Source organism: Natrix helvetica (genome assembly GCF_964273705.1).
Source record: "Natrix helvetica genome assembly, chromosome: 1".
In the NCBI taxonomy this organism is placed as follows: Eukaryota; Metazoa; Chordata; class Lepidosauria; order Squamata; family Natricidae; genus Natrix; species Natrix helvetica.
Genome location: NC_138548.1, coordinates 335564017 through 335583292, shown reverse-complemented (window position 1 = coordinate 335583292; position 19276 = coordinate 335564017). Strand labels below are relative to the sequence as shown.

General features: G+C 39.6%; 1 protein-coding gene across 6 annotated transcripts in view; it reads left to right on the top strand.

Moving 5' to 3' along the window:
- The window catches only part of PTPRG (protein tyrosine phosphatase receptor type G), a 772027-nt gene that overhangs the window by 526005 nt on the left and 226746 nt on the right, over nt 1–19276 (top strand). Inside the window, exon 1 of one of the 6 annotated variants that reach the window (XM_081935640.1) lies at nt 15116–15232. The exons of the other annotated variants lie outside the window; for them this stretch is intronic. The gene's annotated coding sequence lies outside the window, so the exon portion shown is untranslated. Of the gene's footprint in view, nt 1–15115; nt 15233–19276 lie in introns of those variants that run through there. 6 annotated transcript variants of the gene reach the window in all.

The window sequence follows — 19276 nt, the reverse complement described above, 5'->3', positions numbered from 1 at the left end:
GCATTTTAGTTTAGATAGTTTCTCCCCCCCTGCAGTTCTAGAGGAAGCTTCCCAGAAGGAAAGATGTGACTTAGTTATGCAGTGTTTAATGCAGAGTTTGCTTCTCATCACAACCAATTAATGTTATTTGATTTCATTAAAAATAGCATTTTCTCAACTGGGAAATCACTCCTGTAAAGAAAATTTAAATGAACCCACAATTTGTGGCCTCGGAAGCTACCATCAAGACTGCTTGTCATTCAGCCTTGGAAATTGTTTCTTCCCTAGTAGGGCTTAGCAAACCCAGTTGGATGAGTTATTAATTGCTGCTGACTTTGCAGATCTTTTTGCCCTTTGATTTTCATGAGTTCCAGGGATTAAAAAGCAGGAAAACCTTCCAAGACAAAATAAAGTAATATTTACCAACTCAAGCAATTGCTTAGGTTTACAGAGATAGGCATCTATGATAAAAATGGTGATGAGGTATTTCAAAAACACTTTCCCAGCACTATGAGCACAAAGTTACTGCCACAACTTTCTTTTCTGAGAATATTTCTGAATACTGTATGGTGGTTTATGTAAGTCTGTTAGAGAGCAAATAAAGTATCCGTAAGCAATGCAAGATTATTTTATATACTGTAGCTTACTCTCTGGAAAAAAAATATTGTGGGGGTAAAACATCCCTAAAACCCCTCAAGGTGTGTGTTCTGTTAAGATACAGCCTGTTGTGTCTTAAAATGGCTTCTACTGTGCAGCGCAGTGGAGTTGCCATGGTAATGACTTCACAGTACTCCACAAGAGGGCTCCCTCTGGTAAGGGGGAAAATCCAACTTTAGAAATTATGTTTGGTCCGGATATTTTCCCCCTATAAATAAATACCCGGCAACGCCAGGTTATCGGCTAGTATTATATAAAGTTGAACCTGTATGAAATTCTACATAGAGTTTCATTAAGGCGTTGCTTTTAAAATGGGTTTTTCTCTTATTTGACTTTTTTAGTCCTAAATTACTTTTCAATTATGGAGCCAATAGAGGGGAGGTTCTATTGTGCAGTTTAAAAGTCCAAGGAGACTCTGCTAGGGCTACCATATCTGTCTACAAAATCTGGACAAACACTAGAACAGGATAGCAAGGAGAAAATGCTCACTCTTTCCTTCCATATAGTAATAGTATAGAGCAGGGGTGTCAAACTCACGGTGTCACGTTGTTGTCATGTGACGTATTGCGACTCTTTTCCCCCCCCTCACTAAAACAGTGGTGGGCGTGGCCAGTTCATGATTCATCTGGCCCACGGGCCTCGAGTTTGACACCCCTGGTATAGAGTTTTGCAATTCAGTTCTGACAGCTGTATACCGCGGTCCTCTCATTTACCAATCAAAACAAGTAAAAGGATAGGGCAATCCAATAATAAAATAGCAACTGCCATTACATTTGAAGCATCGGCAACATTGTGCGCTATCAACTGCTTTCTATTTCAAGTGAGGCCATATTTTTATAAAATCCAACCACTTTCCCTCCTAGCAATTATCTTCCTTTTCAGAGGAAACATAGTCCCGAAAAAGCAGAGAAAGGATTATCTTGCACACCTGAGAGCGCTGAAACTTCTGTACAGTTGTACTTGCAGAAGAATAAATTCTTTCATTGCCTTCAGCTGTTGATCTGAGACTTGAGAAAAATATCACATGTGATGCCGTGTTCAAAAAAAAAAACAACTAATTGTTTAAAGCCCCGGTTTTCATGATTTGACAGTTTGTTATTGTATAGATCACAAAACATTAATTGTACCAAAAGAAAATTACTGCTTTATTTGATTTCTGTGTGTTTCATGCAGACACTGTTTTGAGGTTATGACAGCTTTTCTGAAGCTATGGAAAGAATTACTTAGGGAAGACTCTTTCTAGTGTTTTTGTAAGGTTGAATAATTTCCTGGTGTTTACATCTTGTTTGCATCAACATGAGAATGAGTGAAACAATAGTAGAGAATAGATTACAGTCAACATGGAATAAAATTAATGTGATGGTGACTGCAAAATCAGTTGCTAATGCATTGGGAAACACTTTAGGGAGGTTTATATTGTATGAGCCCGCTGAAAATATATCGATGTGCATAAAGGGTGTGTTTCCCTCCCTGGGGAATTGTCACAATATTTGTGACCTTCCGTTCCCATCCATCCATTCATTGTTTTAAAACGTTTAAAAAATAATACTTTTCCTTAATGTAAGAAACTCCTGGAAAGAGAGAAGCAGCTTTATTTGGTAGATTTTGGATGCACTATTGAAAATATATTACACAAGGTGAAGCAGTGTGTGTGTGTGTGTGTGTGTGTGTGTGTGTAAAATACTATGTGTTATTGCAGCTAGACATATTTGAGATGCATTGCTATCTATAGTTCTTAAGCTCTGCTTTTAATGTCTAGAACTTCTAGATGCTTCTATACCCATGATGGCGGACCTATGGCATGCACGCCAGAGGTGGCACGCAGAGCCCTTTCTGCTGGCACATGCACCGTTTCCCCGGGTGAGATCTCCTTTGCATTTCTTTCATGAGCTTCTGTTTCCCTGCAAACGACAAAAGAAAAGCTCACGAACAAAAAAGATCTCACCTCTTGCCATGCTGCCGGTGTTGGGATGCCCTGCCTCCGTCCCGCCAGCTGGTCTTTGGGTCTCTGCTATGCATGCGCGCATGTCTGCACATGTGCATATCCATGCGTGTCTGTGCGCACACTGACCTTTCAATTTGGGCATGTGCGCGCAGTTTGGGCACTTGGTGTCTGAAAGGTTTACCATCACTGTCCTATACATTTAAAGGGTTGTGTTGTGCCTCCCTAAACAAATCAAATGTACCAAAAAGTTAAACTATTGAATCACTTATTTTATTCATTCATTCATTCATTCATTTATATCCTACCTTTATTATTTTTACAAATAACTCAAGGTAGCAAAAATATCCAACACACCTTCGTCCTATTTTCCCCACAGCAACAACCCTGCGAGGTGAGTTGGGCTGAGAGAGAGAGAGTGAGGGTCCAAGATCATCTAAGCAGGCTTTGGTGGCCAAGGCGAGACTTGAACTCATAGTCTTTTGCTTTTTAGTCTGATGCTCTCAATCTCATAGTTACATGTGAAAAGCTGAGTTAGAAAATGATAGGACAGTGAGAATTTAGTTGCCTTATACTGTATGACTATGCAAAAATGGGGAAATTTTACCTTGTTGCAGCTTTCCCACAAGCCAATGTCACTCAGTTGACATCAATCTCTATGCAACACTGAACGCACATGTGTTGTGGATGTCTTTGTGTATTTATGAAGATTGTACAGTGAAAAAAGTATTCACTATGGAGGACAAGTCTATCAGTTGTTACCTCCAAGTCTTCAAACATGAGTTATAATGATGGAAGAAGTGGTAGATTTTGCCTCTTGCTTGTGAACATCTCAAAGGCATCCAGCTTGCTAACGTGAGATACAATAGTGTGATCTAAGATGAACCTTCAGGGCTAAGAATAGCAGGACTATTCTTTTCTCTTAATGTTATTTGAATGACATCGCTGGGAGTAAACCTTTGAAGGAGAGTTCATTTGTTGACTGTTCCTTATACATGAATACTGAAATAGGACACTAGTCAAAAATCAAAGAACGTTCATAGGTCAGACCTATGTCAGACCATCATGCCAAATATTCTGTATCTTAGAGTAGCCAATTATATTCTTTTTGTGTTTGCTCTTTCCTTTGCCTCTGCTTCTAGTTTGTAGATTTAATGATGGAACCTTGGTTTTGTTTCTGTTTACATTTTGTAAATTAATTCAGATAGTTTTTGGAGGCAGAGAGAGTAGAAAATTGAAATAGGTTATTTGTTAAAAAAAATAATCACTGCATTTGTAAACTTCTATCAGCGATTGTGGGTTAAAGCTGAAATCCTTAAAACATATATGTAGCTAATAACCACAGATCACATTCACATACTGGCATGACTCTTGAGTGCCAGTAAAATTATTTTCTCTCTTGGTTTGAGGTGGCATCAGGAGGGTTTGTCCTTCTGTCCTTCTACACGCAACACTGTTTTTTTAGGAGTTTATGAGATCAAGGCTACTTTTTCTCAGCATGCTTTGATCAATGTTTCTACGGTCATCAAGCAACATATCTATGCCTCACTTGTGTTTTTATGCTTTGTGTGGTCTACAAAATGCACTACATAAACAAGATATACAGTTCCTTTATCAGAAAAATGGATGCCACTCCCATCCTGAAGGAAGGAATTTCCTGATTATTCTTTCATTATTCTTTGTGAATTACATTTCATGAGATGTCTGATGACTAGTGAGACAAAATAATTCCATTTCTTATCCATTGAAGTACTAAAGCCTAGGCTGCAATATTTATCATAATCTTTGTTACATTTGTGAATGATTTAATAGGCCTCGATTCTTTTTCATTTCCTAAGAGCTGTGTGCTATTAAATCGAGGCAATATTTAGCAATTGGTGTTGTCTCAAGAGGGTTATTACTCAAAGACATGGAACATTCATTCCTTGTTTTATAAATGTCTTCGGTACATGAAGTATTTAAGCACTAAGAGACTTTTGTGAGGAAAACCTTTACACAAGGATATTTAAGATTATGGTACATTTCCATTAATAGCATTCACATGTAAGTTCCTGCCCCATCATTATCTAGGTAACTCAAGAGAATGGACCAGTCAGTATTTATTAGTGCCAACTCTACTGACTGTGGAGAAATTAATATGCCGTGTGTCCCAGTAATTCACCAAGGATAAAAAACACCTTGAGTAGTTCAGCAGGAGATTCAAGTTTTAAGAAAATTCAAGCAGTGGCCTTCTAGATATATTATTCTTAATGAATAGCTCAAGAATGGTAAATATGGCAGGAAGCAAAAGATCAGAATCAGTGCTTGTGATTTGATTCAATCCAAAGTAGAAGGGTTATGAGAAAGCCATCTGATTTCCAGTGTTTTCATAAATCAGAGAGGAAGGTAGAAGTGGTTTCAGTCTTCACTTCAAGGCTGATCCTTGATCAAGTTCAGAGAAGCTGGCAAACTCAGGAAAACAATTCCTTAAAAAGATCTTTCGGGTACTGCAACATGCTCTTAAAAGCCCTCAGAACATATTTCCAAATCAGCTTAAACCACTCTCTTCTCTCTAATGGTCGTCTGCCTAAGGTCATGCTTTCCTCAAAAATAGTTTCTTTGTAGATCGGTAGGACAGAGTGACCTCATTTTGGAACTTCATAATCACTAAGGGAAACCATTTTGGATTCGGCTGAAAGTCTGCTCCACTGGCTTCAAACGCTGCTGTGACATGATATTGATGGGAAGGGACTGCATTGATCTCTTGGCATCTCTCCCTTTCCCTTAACTTGTATTTGTGGCCTGTGAAAACAAGAATCGTCTATAAATGCAGAGAATTGTATTGTGATGAGAGTGTGAGACAAGACTTGGGTTTACATCCCAAGTGAGCAGTGAGGCCCATGGCCTGACCTGTAACATCCATCAACTTATACAGCTTTATCTGGTGGTTATTGTAAGGATAACATGTGGAAGGGAGAGCTGTTATCCATCCTATGGAAGGTGAGGTGTACATTTTTTATAAACCTCACAGGTCACCTGGAGCAAGCTTTCAAGGACAAATGCATACTTCTTCACCTGCAGCTGGAATGAAAAAGATATGAAAATGATAATTTTGGAAACATACAAAAAAGGGGCGCTTAATGCTTCAAAAGCTTTTCCTCACTTTAGAGGAACTTTCTTGACCAGTTAGGGTTTGCAGAATATGACCATATAACACAGAGTTTAAGAGGGGGGGGGGAGTATTAACCTTAAAGCAATAAATGGATTTCCCAGATGGCACATGAGAACATCTGCTTTTCTTTCAGACTGAGCTCATGGGTCAGTCTGACCCTGTCCCGCTACTACAAGGTGGTTTCTTTTTGAGCATAAATAAAGCAGCCATTCTTTGGAATGAGTTTCCCAGGTTTTTTTATGCAATTATGTAAATGTTTGTAACCTGAGAAGGCAGTTTTAAGCCAGAAAATCTATTCAAGATTCCATATCTGGGAACAGATATAGGAGGGTGGGAGGGGAAAAAAAGTCTGTCTTTAAAAAGATGTGTAGTTGGGAAAACGTCCTCTGAATTGGGAATTGAGCCTTGTGCTCGATAGATCAGAGGCGACGATGAAGGATGAGACGGGAGGAAAGAGTTAGGATAGAATTAATTAGGACCCTGTTTTTGAAAATGGGATTTGATCGCTGTCCAGTTCCTGGAGCATCTTTTGTGAAAAATAAATATTGAATGAATTGAGCAGCTGTAACCTCCCTGCTAATAAATACTCCAAGACTAGTTTTGCAATAAGATAAGGAGGGACATTGAAGAATTGTGTAAATATAGTCAGTCTTCTTTTCTGCTTTATCCTTTTGGTAGGGCAACCTACTTTGGAGAAAACAAATAGGACTAAGGCTTTTCTTGCTGTAAGGTATATATTTTCTTCTTTCATGCATCAGACAGAGGCATAGTCTGGGTTCCTAATCTCCAGACCTTCAACATAGCAAATATTGTAACAGAAGGAGAGAAGAAGAAGAAGAAGAAGAAGAAGAAGAAGAAGAAGAAGAAGAAGAAGAAGAAGAAGAAGAAGAAGAAGAAGGGATCGAGACAAGTTACAGTAAAGGCAAGAGCCAAGTGGCAGAGATCCAAAGATACACAAAAAAATAATAATCTTGCATCGTTCGTGGCAGGCAGCTAGTGTTGCTTACAATGTCTAAACTAAATTATGGATGCCCCATCAGAATACAGTCGCTGTTAGAAAACCAAATGTCAGACTGGCTCATTAGTGTTTCATTTTATTTATTTAACAGCAAAAGTAGTAAAAAAGAAGAAACAAGAGCTTGTTGAGAAGTTCCAACTATGCCTCAGTTTTCGGCCATTGTGTTTATCTTACCATTGTGGCCTATGCAGGCACTACACGTATACCTTGACTTACAATCATTCATTTAGTGACTGTTTGGAGTTTCAATGGCACTGAAAAAAGTAACTTAGGATCATTTTTCACACTTATCACCAATGCAGCATCCAAATGGTCACATGATCAAAATTTGGGCGCTTGGCAACTGGCGTGTATTTGTGATGGATGCACTGTCTTGGGATCTTGGGATCACCATTGGTGACCTTCCAACAAGCAAAGTCAATGGGAAAAGCCAGATTTACTTAACCACCACATGATTCACTTAACAATTGCATTGATTCACTTAGCAACAGTGGCAAAAAAGGGTGATAAAATCGACAAAGCTCACTTTTTGCACCTGCCTTGCTCGGCAGCTGAAACTTTGGGTTCGATGTTGGTCGTAACTCAAGGACTACCTGGAAAGACAGAATTCTCAAACTTGATTTTTTTAAAAAGGGAAAAAAGGAAATCAGCCTTCAAAGACCGAATAATACACGTTAACACAGTTGTTAAAGAACTTGGCAATCTTTCAGTGATTACCTGTGTTTTCAACTTCAGCGTCAGGCTTCTGATATATATATATATTTCAGGCTTCCTGAGCCACCGTGTAATTTGTATGCAGCAAGCAGGGATTTCGTTTGCTGTAATCTGGAGAGGAGATAAGGGTGACATCTGGTTCACACCTGTGGTTTTAGGGATAAGAGCATAGCTGCTTTATGTATTATTCAGGGCACTCCATTGATGCCTCATGGAGTTTGGCTGTTCAGGCCCTTGATCCTTTCTTTCTGTACTTGCCTAAAGTAAACAAGAAAAACAGCGGGCTCCTCCTGGTAGACATTATAGGCTGAGCAAAAGCACCTTCAAATGCCAACTGTCTGGCAATTAAGTTGGAAAGCTGCTTTCCTGATTATTCCGATAAGACTCTGATTGTAGAAGGCCTGTTGGTAGAAAGTTGAAGCTAGGCATCTGTGCAGCTTTGCAGTCATTAGCCGAGGTGAAGCATCTCAGTTTACTAAACTAACAAAATTGTTTATAAATGAAGTATCCTGCAGACAAGCCAATCCTCTTCTCTGCAATGTGGTATCTCTCCTGGCCAAACTAAAGGGAGGTAACCCAAAGCTGCTTTTTTTTTTTCAAGAGGCAACTGGGTTTCCTGGTTTTTCTTTGAAGACGTTTCACTTCTCATCCAAGAAGCTTCTTCAGCTCTGAGCTTCTTGGATGAGAAGTGAAAAGTCCTTGAACAAAAACAAGAAATCCCAGTTGCCTTTTGAAAGCGCACCTTTGGGACAACCGTGACCAGGATGACTGAGAATCTCCAAGGACATAAACGGAATAAGTAAGGAGGTATTAGCCTCAATTTTGGATTTCAATACCATCATCAGGAGCCCTGGTAGCTCAGTGGTTAAAATGCAGTATTGGAGACAAACTCTGCCCAGAAGTCTGGAGTTCAATCCTGTCGGGCTCAAAGATTGACTCAGCCTTCTCAGCCAGTAAAATGAGAACCTAGATTTTTGGGGGCAATATGCAGGGGTGGGCTTCAAAAATTTCAGCAACAAGTTCTCTGCTCAGTTGCTGGATGGGTGGAACATTGGTGGGCATGGCCTAGCCGGTCTTCTGTACCATGTGGGAGGGTGGGCTCCAGAGGCTTTCCTTGAGCCTCTGGGAGGGTGAAAACTGCTTCCCCGGGCTCCAGGGACCCTCCAGGAGGCCCATTTTGCCCCCTCTCCAAGCCTCCGTGCGGGCCCTGCACTTTCCTTGCATCCAAAGCGGGCTGCATGGAGACTCCTGGGAGGGGCGTGGTGGGGTGGCAGTGACGGGGTATGGTGGGTGGGCCAGCCAGGGGTGGGATTTGGAGGTTCTCCGAACCAGCCATAACGTTAGCTACAGGTTATCCCGAACCTAGTCAAACCTGTAGCAGCCTGGCAATATGCCAATATTGTAAACTGCTCATAGAGTGCTGTAAAGTGCAGTGGCCCCCAACCCTTTGGACACCAGGGACCACTTCCGTGGAGGGTGGTTTTTCTGTTGACTAGGGGGAGCGGCTTGGTATTGTGCGCTGCCTGGATCCCGCATGTATGCAAATGACACTTCACTTGCTTGTGCAGCCCAGTTCCTGGCGGGCCACAGCCCGATGCTGGTCTGCAGCCTGGGGATTGGGGACCCTTGCTATAAAGCACTATGGAACAGTATATAAGTCTAATGCTATTGCTCTCATCGGAACTCACATAGGTCTTTGAAATTTGATGATACTGCAGTGATGTTATTGACTTCTTGAGAGATTTCATACTGGTCCACCGGAATCATATGATGAGATTACATAAAGTTTACAGTGTTTTTTAAATATATTTTTATATAATGTAAATATATCTAAAAGGAAGTCAGCCTTTCAACATTGGCATGGAGTACACTTCAATATAATGCCCAAAGATCTTGGCAATTTTGTTAGGTATGACCTGTGTTTTGAATTTCATTGTCAGGATTTAAATATATTTCAAGCTTCGTGAGCCACAGCATAATTTGTATGCATTGTGGCATGCATATAAATCAATTTAAATAAGTAAAATAAATTTCAGAGCTCTCATCCAATTGGATATCCTCTTGGTATCATTGGGATTAGAAAGATACTTGGTGATAAGATTGCTGTATTATCATCCTTCCCCTGAAATACAGTTTTCATGGTAGTATTTTTATTACCTTAAATTACTGCTTTTATCATTCTGTTTGTAAATTGTTTTGAAACACTGATGTTGCAAAGGAGTATGAAAACTCATTAAAGAGTAAATAACAGCAATTTGTTTTGAATAGTCTTCTAATACCTTTTGAAATACAGCAGGGTAGAAGGGAGGTACCTTGAAATGAAATGAAACTGGGGACCACACACTTGAGAATCTATGATCCAACTGACCTGAATATACATTTGATAAGAAACAATTTGGTTGGAAACATTTCTAGAAATGAGATTTTTCTCCTGGGTTGTGGAGTCCAGACTCTTTTGAAGTTTCAGCAAATTGACGATGTATTTTCCTGCCCCTCTCTAGTTCATCAGTTCATGAAATGACATGACTCTGCCGGGGAATTTCATTAGTGGCGTATGCTGTGTAAAATAGGACCGTGCCATGGTATTTGCAGACTATTAAATCTTTGCTATAATCCATAGGACACACACCTGTGAGGAAATGTCCATGCTAAGCCATGTCATTTCATAAGCTGATGAACTAGAATGTTTCACAGAAACTTCCCTATACCATTCGTGAAGAAGTTAGCTTAAATGCCTGGATCTGTACTTAGAAAAGTTATGGCGTTCTTTAAAGGGCTAATTCTCACAAGTTGAGCATTGCAAAGTATTGAAATGTTGGTACTTTATCATAATTAGGCACCACAGAGTGGCAGGTGAAGGACCACACTCAGACCATGGTGTGCTACGCGGTACACTAAATAACACAAGACTGTTGTTATTATATGTAATTGAAATTGAATACAAATAGGAGTACATAGTCATGTAATTAATATTTATATTCTCATGCATCAGTAAACATTTACCTGATGAGAAATGTTGGAGTTTCTTTAGGAGACATAGCCAAAGTTTTCATAGGCAACATGCGTATGTGTCTGTGAATTTAGATTGTATACATTTGTCCTACCGAAATTAATTCATTGATTGATTGCTTATGTGTTATCAATATGCTGTTGCCCTAAGGAATGGTGAAAAAGTGACCACAATATGTCCATCTTTGCTTATTTGCTTTTCTAGGAAGATTGTGCTTCATTAGTTACAAACTACATTATTTCTCAGGTTATGGGACTATTTTTGCCCAGGTTTTTCCACAGTGCAGTAGTTGTGCAAGATATTCCAGGAGACACAGAGAAGAGAGAAATTTCCTCAACAAGAGGAAAATTTTATATCGTATCAAACTCTCTTTGCAAACATTTGAATGTAGTACATAGCTTAAACATGGCCTGTTTTACAATACAATACAATAGTAGAGTTGGAAGGGACCTTGGAGGTCTTCTAGTCCAACCCCCTGCCTAGGCAGGAAACCCCTATACCATTTCAGTTTTCTCTAAAACCTAAGTAGGCTCAGGCCTAATGAGTACTTGGATGAGAGACCACCAGGAGATCACATGGCAATAAACTAGGTTAGGGTGTTAAAAAAAATTGAAGCTATCTACAAACAACTTCTGTATTATTGTCAATCCCTCCCCCCCCCCCACCAAAAAAAATCCCTACTACTTGATCAGGAGTTCAACTCAGAAGAAGCGTAATCTTGTGATTCATACAAGAAGTTAGCTGAGAGATATGGCACAGTTCCTTTGTCTCATTAGGGCTCTCTAGCATTTTCTACCACCTGCCACTTGATGGAGATTTATTGCATACAAGCATACAGGCCAACAGCAAAATGAAGGATGTTTGCCAGAAAGCTGACATTCATACAAATTTATGCGTGATATTTCCACAAATGAAGAAAAGGTCTTTTCAAGTAGAGGATAATTAGCAACTCAAGCAATTACAGTTCAACAGTTGCAAGGTTTTTACTTCTCCCTCTCTTCCCAAACACACACAAACACAAGACTTGATTTGTATACTGTCTCTACTTTAGCAATGGTAAGATCATAAATGGATGGACTACACATTGCAGGAAAAAACAAACAAATATCCGAAAAAGCAATAGACATCATGGAGAGGAAGATAAGGCATCAGAGCAGGACCCAATCATAGAAGAAGGAAAATAAAGTATAAAAACCAAGTGAACTGAGTTAATCTTAATATTGAGCAAAAACTCACAAGCATGCTGCTATGTTCCCTGATTTTGAGGGTGATAGTGATGATAAGTTAGAAACCCAAGTTCTCTGTGGAGACTGAAGTAAAAATAAAAGCAGAGATATAAATCAAAGGTATGAAGAACCATTGCAAGAGTTGAGCATGTCTGATCTAATGAAAGGAGGGACTAGGGGTGACATGATAGCAGTGTTCTAATATTTGAGGGGTTGCCACAAAGAAGAGGGAGTCAACCTATTCTCCAAAAGACCTGAAGGCAGAACAAGAAGCAATGGATGGAAACTACAGTAGTCAAGGAGAGATGCAACCTAGAACTAAGAAGAAATGTCCTGTGACACGCATGCCTTAGGTTCGCCATCACTGGTATAGGGTTTCCTGCTTGAGCAGGGAGTTGGACTAGAAGACCTCTAAGGTCCCTTACAACTCTGCTATAAGATGTTACCACCTTCATATTCAACCAACTAACATTGTCCTTGCTAATATTTGAAACCAAAGACATGGCTGTGTTTCTGTATGAAATCTGATATGGGTCATTGCTGCAGCAAATATTTTTTACATGGTCTTTGATGTTTCTGTTCTTATTTCTTATCCTGCAAGATCCTGATCTTCAGCTTTGCCAACGGTTTTCTTGGCTTCTGGCACTTGGTTATAAATCCTGATTTTGCCTGCATTCCTGGTTGCTTAAAGAAAATGACTTCATCTTGTGTTGTGGAGTCAATCTAGTCTGACCTTCAGCTTTAGAAACTGCAGGCTATTCTTTGCATCTTAAGTGTGATAGTTGGTGTCTGGAGTCAAAGTGATGATAGAGTCCAAGCCAGAGAAAAGGGGATTTATAGAGCTAATTCTTAGCTAGCTCTGATTTGAAACTGATTGACAGAAGCAGCCTATGCAGACACGTACCATAAAAGACTACCAGATTGGGAGGTAACATAGCCTCCTGCTTGATAACTCTCTTAGGAGTAGATCCCCTTAATCTACTGAAGAGAGACAGTACATACATAAATCAGAGAAACAGTCAGATGAAAAAACAAGTGTTCAGTCCTTCATGCAGTATTTGTATTCCCAGCTCTCATCCACATTTCTGGATTTGCTGCTCTGTCTGGAACAAAATGGATTGTAAATTCAAGGTATCAGGCTAAGGGTAAGTAACAGGCACAACTGCTCACAAACAAAGGCCTGGCATGTCTGAACTTTAACTGCTAGCCTTCTGTTATTGTTGTTCCCTTTTATTAGAAATCTGAAATAGTCACCAAAAGAGAGCTCACACGAAATCCAATTACCTTTTGCCCTTTTACATTCTTCGTTACGGATTTTGTTTTTGCCATTTAGAATTTTGTTCTATCATTACTAAAATGACGAATTCTGTCAGTGCAGAGATAGATATACTGTGACCAGTATCAATCAAATGCTGAAGATAAATAACTCTTCCCACAAACTCCTTTCACTGTAATTGCTCACACAATTTGCAGTTCAACAGACAATAATAACCCCTTTCTCAAAATCCAGAACAGTTTGCAAGAGATACAAATAACATTCCTACCAAGTACTCTGTGAGTGAAACTATGCCTATATACTGTGCGTGACCTAGATCTAAACCGCAATACGTGAAGAACATAAACATTTGGCTATAGCATTTTAAATTCACCATATATATTTTTGCATCATTTTAGTCTGGTCTGTAGAAGATTGCTGCTGAATCTGGTGCTCCAGCAGGTAGCTATGGAGCCCTTGGCTGCACAGCTTTCACTTATTTTCTTGTGCATCCACTTCTGATCTTCCAAGGTCATCAGAATATAAAATACCTGGCCAGGTAGCTGAGCGGGAAGGGCCAAATACTAGCAGCAAGTGGCAGGCAGCGTTCTTGCTCTATGTTGGTGCTTCCCAACCGTAGCAACTTGGATGCATGGACTTGGAGGCTGGCTGGCTGGAGTATTCTGGGAGTTGAAGTTCACACATCTTAGAGTTGTCAAGGTTGAGAAGCCCTGCACTAGGAAATCACTGTACCAACAGTGGCTTCTGATAGACTTCAGCCAAGGAGTGGAAGGTCTCATTCATTCCTTCGGAGCCTCGGTGGCGCAGTGGTTAGAGTGCAGTACTGTAGGCTGCTTCTGCGAACTGTCGGATGCCTGCAATTTGGCAGTTCAAATCTCACTAGGCCCGAGGTTAACTCAGCCTTCCATCCTTCTGAGGTGGATAAAACGAGGAGCCAGATTGTTGGGGGCAATAGGCTGACTCTGTAAAACCACTTAGAGAGGGCTGTACAACACTGTAAAGCGGTATATAAGTCTAAGTGCTGTTGCTATCAGGACTTCCAATTTGCTATTTGAGTATGACTTAGAACAGGGCTGTCAAACTGACGGCCTGCAGGCCAGATGCATCACACTCTAGCCACGCCCATACGGGGGGGGGGGGAATCACCATACGTCACGTAAGGACACCATGACAACGCGAGTTTGACTTAGAACCACATTCCATCGCTACATAAGATGATTGTTAAGTGAGTCATGCCTAATTTTATTATCCTTTTTGTTAAGCAAATCACTGGTGTTGTTAAGTGAATCATGTGGTCATGAAGCAAATCCAGCGCCTCCTTCCACACAGTTGACTTTGCTGGTTGGACATCTGGGAAGGTTAATAATATGACTCCGGGACACTGCAGCTCTTGTTAAATGCACACTGATTGCCAATTGCCCAAATTTGGATCCTGTGACCATGAGGATGCTGCAGTAATCATAAGTTCAAGGACCAGTAGCAACTACTTTTTACAGTGCTGTTGTAATTTGGAGTGGTCACCAAACAAATGGAAGTAAGTCAAGGTCTACTTATATATCTCATAAGTGGGGTCTCTTAAACAAGGTCTACTTATACCTCTCATAACTCGGGTAGTCCTAGGTCAGAAATAACAGCTTGGAGAATAATAATCATCATTCTGTGATGTAACTGTGTAAATATCCTACTCAAGACCAGTCTAAGAATAGAGTTAAACAGGCTTGATACAAATGCCCTGAAGGTTAAGGAAAGAGGTTGAAATATCATAGTGTATAGCAGAAAGTTATTTGTTTAAAGAAAAGCATAGGAAAAATATTGTCCTAGTCTATGTGTGTCTGTGTGTTTTAATAGGATTTTAAAAATACCTGTCAAAAGAAAAGGTTATGTCTCTTAGGAACATTTAAGGATATTCTTTTTCTTTCTTTTTCTTTTGCTGGCTATGATTTGGCAAGTCTCTGGATACTTTCTGTGTCTTTGTTCCAGGAAACATTATTTGTCTCCTTTTGACATTTTAGGAAGAGGTGTGTCCCTCAGAGACAAGCCTCTTAATTCTGAGAAGGTCTTGGCATGTAAGGAATTGAACACTTTCAAAGGAGTCTGAGTATTTTGAATCCCTTTTCTGTTGACACTGGAGAAAAATTCCATCAACGGCAAATTTTCACCTCACCCAACCTCCTTTCCTTCCTGCCGAAGCGTGGAATTTTTATCAAAATATTCATACCGCTGTGGCATTTTTCATGAACCTACCTTTCCTCAAAGAAGGTAATATTCTTTGTGGGTTTGACTGGCTTGAAGGCTTATTTGTTTCCTGGCAGGAAAGCCTTCATGTGGCACCGCAGCTTCACAATGAATCTGTGGGAAATTTGTGGAGAATATCTTCAACTGTTGCTTGCTTTAACAAAGCTCTGGGATGTTAATCTTAACTATACCTTCATTTTGACTCCTATGCCACATCCTAGGCTTAGGCAGGATGAAGAAATAAAATATGTTTAAACATCCTTTTAAAAACTTAATGTTGCATGAGTTCACATTTTCCCTTCTTAAGCTTGGCATTCAGGAGTATACATTCCATTACTTTCTAATGGAAACTAAGCACATTGTCTGCTGAAATCCTCGTGTTATGGTTAGGGTAAAGACAATATATCTGGGCAGCTTTCTGGAACACTTTTTAGATTCCTTCTGCTGAGGAACCATTCCTAATGGGATTTAAAAAAAAAAGATATTTATATTCCACATTATTGTTCATCAGTCAGTCAGATGTTCAGACTGGGTTTGGCATTTTTGTCTACCTATTGAGTCCTTACCAAGGACCTGGGATAGGCAGATCTGGATGTTTGACGGTGTTACAGATATCGTCGCAGGATGGAAGGTGCTCCAAGTAAAGCTGCCTTCTGCAATTGACTGTTGGCAAATTTGTCAGTGCCAATGGTGTTCAAGTGGCATTCTAGTTGTTTTGGGATTTCACCCAAGGTAGTACCTACTATTGGTACTACCCTTGCTTGCCTTTGCCATAGTCATCTATTTCTATTTGTAGGTCTTTGTATTCTGATGATGGTGATGGTGATGATTGTTATTGTTGTTGTTGATTTAATTTTCAAGAACCTAAGAGCTGTTAAGGCAGTGCTTCTCAAATAGTGGGGCACGCCCCCCAGGGGGGGGCGCGAGGCTCCATAAAGGGGGGCTCGTTTGACCTCCGGTGCGTCTCCTCTGCCCGCTTTTGTTCCGCCCTGGCGGCAGGGATTGCCTGTCAGGATCGCTGAGTCCGCCCGCGTCTCTCTTCCCTCAGCCGCCCCTTCTCTTAACAGTTAAGGTAATCTCTAGAGTATATAGGCAGTTCCGAGTAAGGTGCGTTTTTTGCAAAGTCAGAATATCCAGGCCTAATAAGTTTAAAATGCCCATGTATCTAGGCAGCCCTTTGGGTATTGCTCCCAAGTCTCCTATTAGTATTGATACAACCATTGATTTCTTCCTCCACAATAATTCAACTTCGATTCGTAAATCATGATATTTTGTTATTTTTTTCCTAGCTGTTTCTCTTCAATTAGTACATCACCTGGTGTTGCAATATCAATGAAGCAGATTTTTTTTCTCCTCCCCATAGTGATGTGAGGAGTTGTGAGGCGACTCTTTGAATGCTTTCCAATATGCCACTATATGCTATAGTATGGGATGCAGTGATTTAAACAAGCTTAACGACAAAAATTACTCCAAAAATCTCCTCTGACCATTGCCACTGAAAATTGGTGGAATGGTTTCCATTTTAAGATAATCAACATGTATACAATAGACTGTGTGTACATCAGATATATGCCTACCACATTAGGTTTAATATATTTAAACTACATCTACTAAAGAGTATTTGTGTGTGGAATAATGGAAAATAGAAGCACTGTGTTTACCCTCTGGAGCTCATGGGGGAAAGCAAAGTTGTAAATTTAACAAATAAATGAAGAAAAATTCCAAAATTCCTTCAAAAATCTTTAATTCCTTAAAAAATCCTGTCCTTGGTATATGTGAGACTTGGCCACACTTATTTCGAATTTTCCTCCCCATTACTATTGGGCTGCCCTCCCAAAATTGTTAATTGTGGCTTCTGCCCAACCCTACTATTAACTAAATAGATATAGTGTACAAATATGGCTCTTTCTACAGTGATGCAGTATCTGATTTACAAATGTATATGATTTAGCATGTTAATCTTACAAACTAACAGGGCATTTTTCTTTCCAATCAATGTGACCTGAATTTGAAAAAAATATTTTAAGACTCACGCAAGACTTTCAGAGGAGAAAGAGAGATGAAAGTTAAATGTCTAGTAAGGTAATAGCTATAATTCATATCTCTTGTATGTTGTGAAATAGAAAAACCTATTGCAGATTTCTTGTTGGTTTTGAATGATTTATAAGGTTTTACTGGTGGCACGGTGTTACAATCTATGTTGTCATGGAAATAGTATTGAATTTATAGTTCCATTTATCCAAAATGATTTTCCAGACTTCATTTCATGGTGAATCATATGGTTGTTACTCTGAGTACAAAGCAATTTTGGGGCGGAAAAAAAGTTTCATGTCATGAAAAACAAAAACAGTAAAGCAGTTTCATTACAGAAATAAAAATGAATGTGATGGATATAGTGTTGAATCCAACTAAGTGTCTTAAAACTCATGGTTTTAAACTAGGTTGGGGAGGCATATTATTTCAGAAAATTGTTTTCTTATAGATCGATGCCAATGTCATACATGACCGTACCATGATATGGGTATTGCTTAGTAGATGAATTGATTGTAATTTTCTTGGCATGTAGCTCTTGATCCCCATAGCCAATGCTGTCTTGACCTAAGGCTATTGTTTCCTCATAAACCATCACTGATTGAATCGCCTTCCATCCAGAAAATCTACTATTTAATCTGAATAATCTGGCATAAAATCTCAGAGAAGAAACTAAGAAAAGTTTTCACATAAGGCCTTGGGGAAGCAGCTACAAGTCAGATTACTTCAAATTAGACAAGATGCATTACAGTTCTGACTCTATGACAGCCTCCTATTTACCAAGTCCCAGACATATCCCATGTCATTATTCCAGAGAAATATCAGATTATCCATATTTCTCCATTCTCCAAAAGTATGGTTGACTCTGCAGGGCTTATTGTGATCCAGCAACAACATGGATCTCTTCCCTTGAATATCTTGAATTGGCCAGAAAGATTCCATCTCAGCAGAAATTCTTCCACAACACCCAAACTACTATTAATCTCTTTCAACTATAAAAAAGTAGATCAGGTAGTTTGGCATAAAATCTATTCAAAGGGAGACAACACAACGCACACAATTAAAGCGTTGCTTTTTGTTTTGGTTAGGAGAGACACTATACACATGTAGAACTTGAATAATGGAGACTTAAACATGTACACCCTGATACACTTCTTATTTTACACATCTGGTAAAGCACATCTTACCATCCATTTAGTACCACCAGTTTTACTGCATCAGGAAGGTGTTTCAGAAAATCTAGTTTATATCAATGTTTTATATTGACATAAAATGTATTTTATATCAATGTGATATATCACACATATGAATCGCGATGAAGAGATGACAGAAGAGTTGGATAAAAGTGTTCTTTACAAATAGGAAGCTATTGGCCCTTCAGGAAGGTTATAAAAAAAGAGGGAAGTTCTGAGTGGGCTGACACAAATGTCGTTTCCAAGAAGTGGAATCATCTTCTGAGTGGATATTGGAAATCTGAGCCAGTGGTGGGATTCAATTTTTTTACTAGCAGTTCTGTGGGTGTGGCTTGGTGGGCATGGCTTGGTGGGAGTGGCAGGGGAAGGATACTGCAAAATCCCCATTCCCTTCCAATCAGCTGGGACTCAGGAGGCAGAGAATAGATGGGGGCATGGCCAGTCAGAGGTGGTATTTACCGGGTTTCTGAACTACTCAAAATTTCTGCTACCGGTTCTCCAGAACTGGTCAGAACCTGCTGAATGTCACCTCTGGTCTGAGCTTCTCTCGGACTTAGTTACTACTCATTAGTGCTTCTCACGCAGGAGGATATTATGAGTTTGGCCTCATAACTAAACACTCCTGAAAGATTCAGCCTTCTTCTCTTCCTTCATGTGATGATGAAGGAATGGTATTGATGCTCCTCATGATTCAAAATTAAGCATGGCAATGAGAGACCATTGATTTTGAAGAAGTAGGATATGATTGACTCTGAATTCTCAAGTAAGGGAAATTATCAGTATCCTTTCTCTCAATTCTAATTTTGTCAGTTTCTTCACAGTCCAAAATGATCATGGTACATAG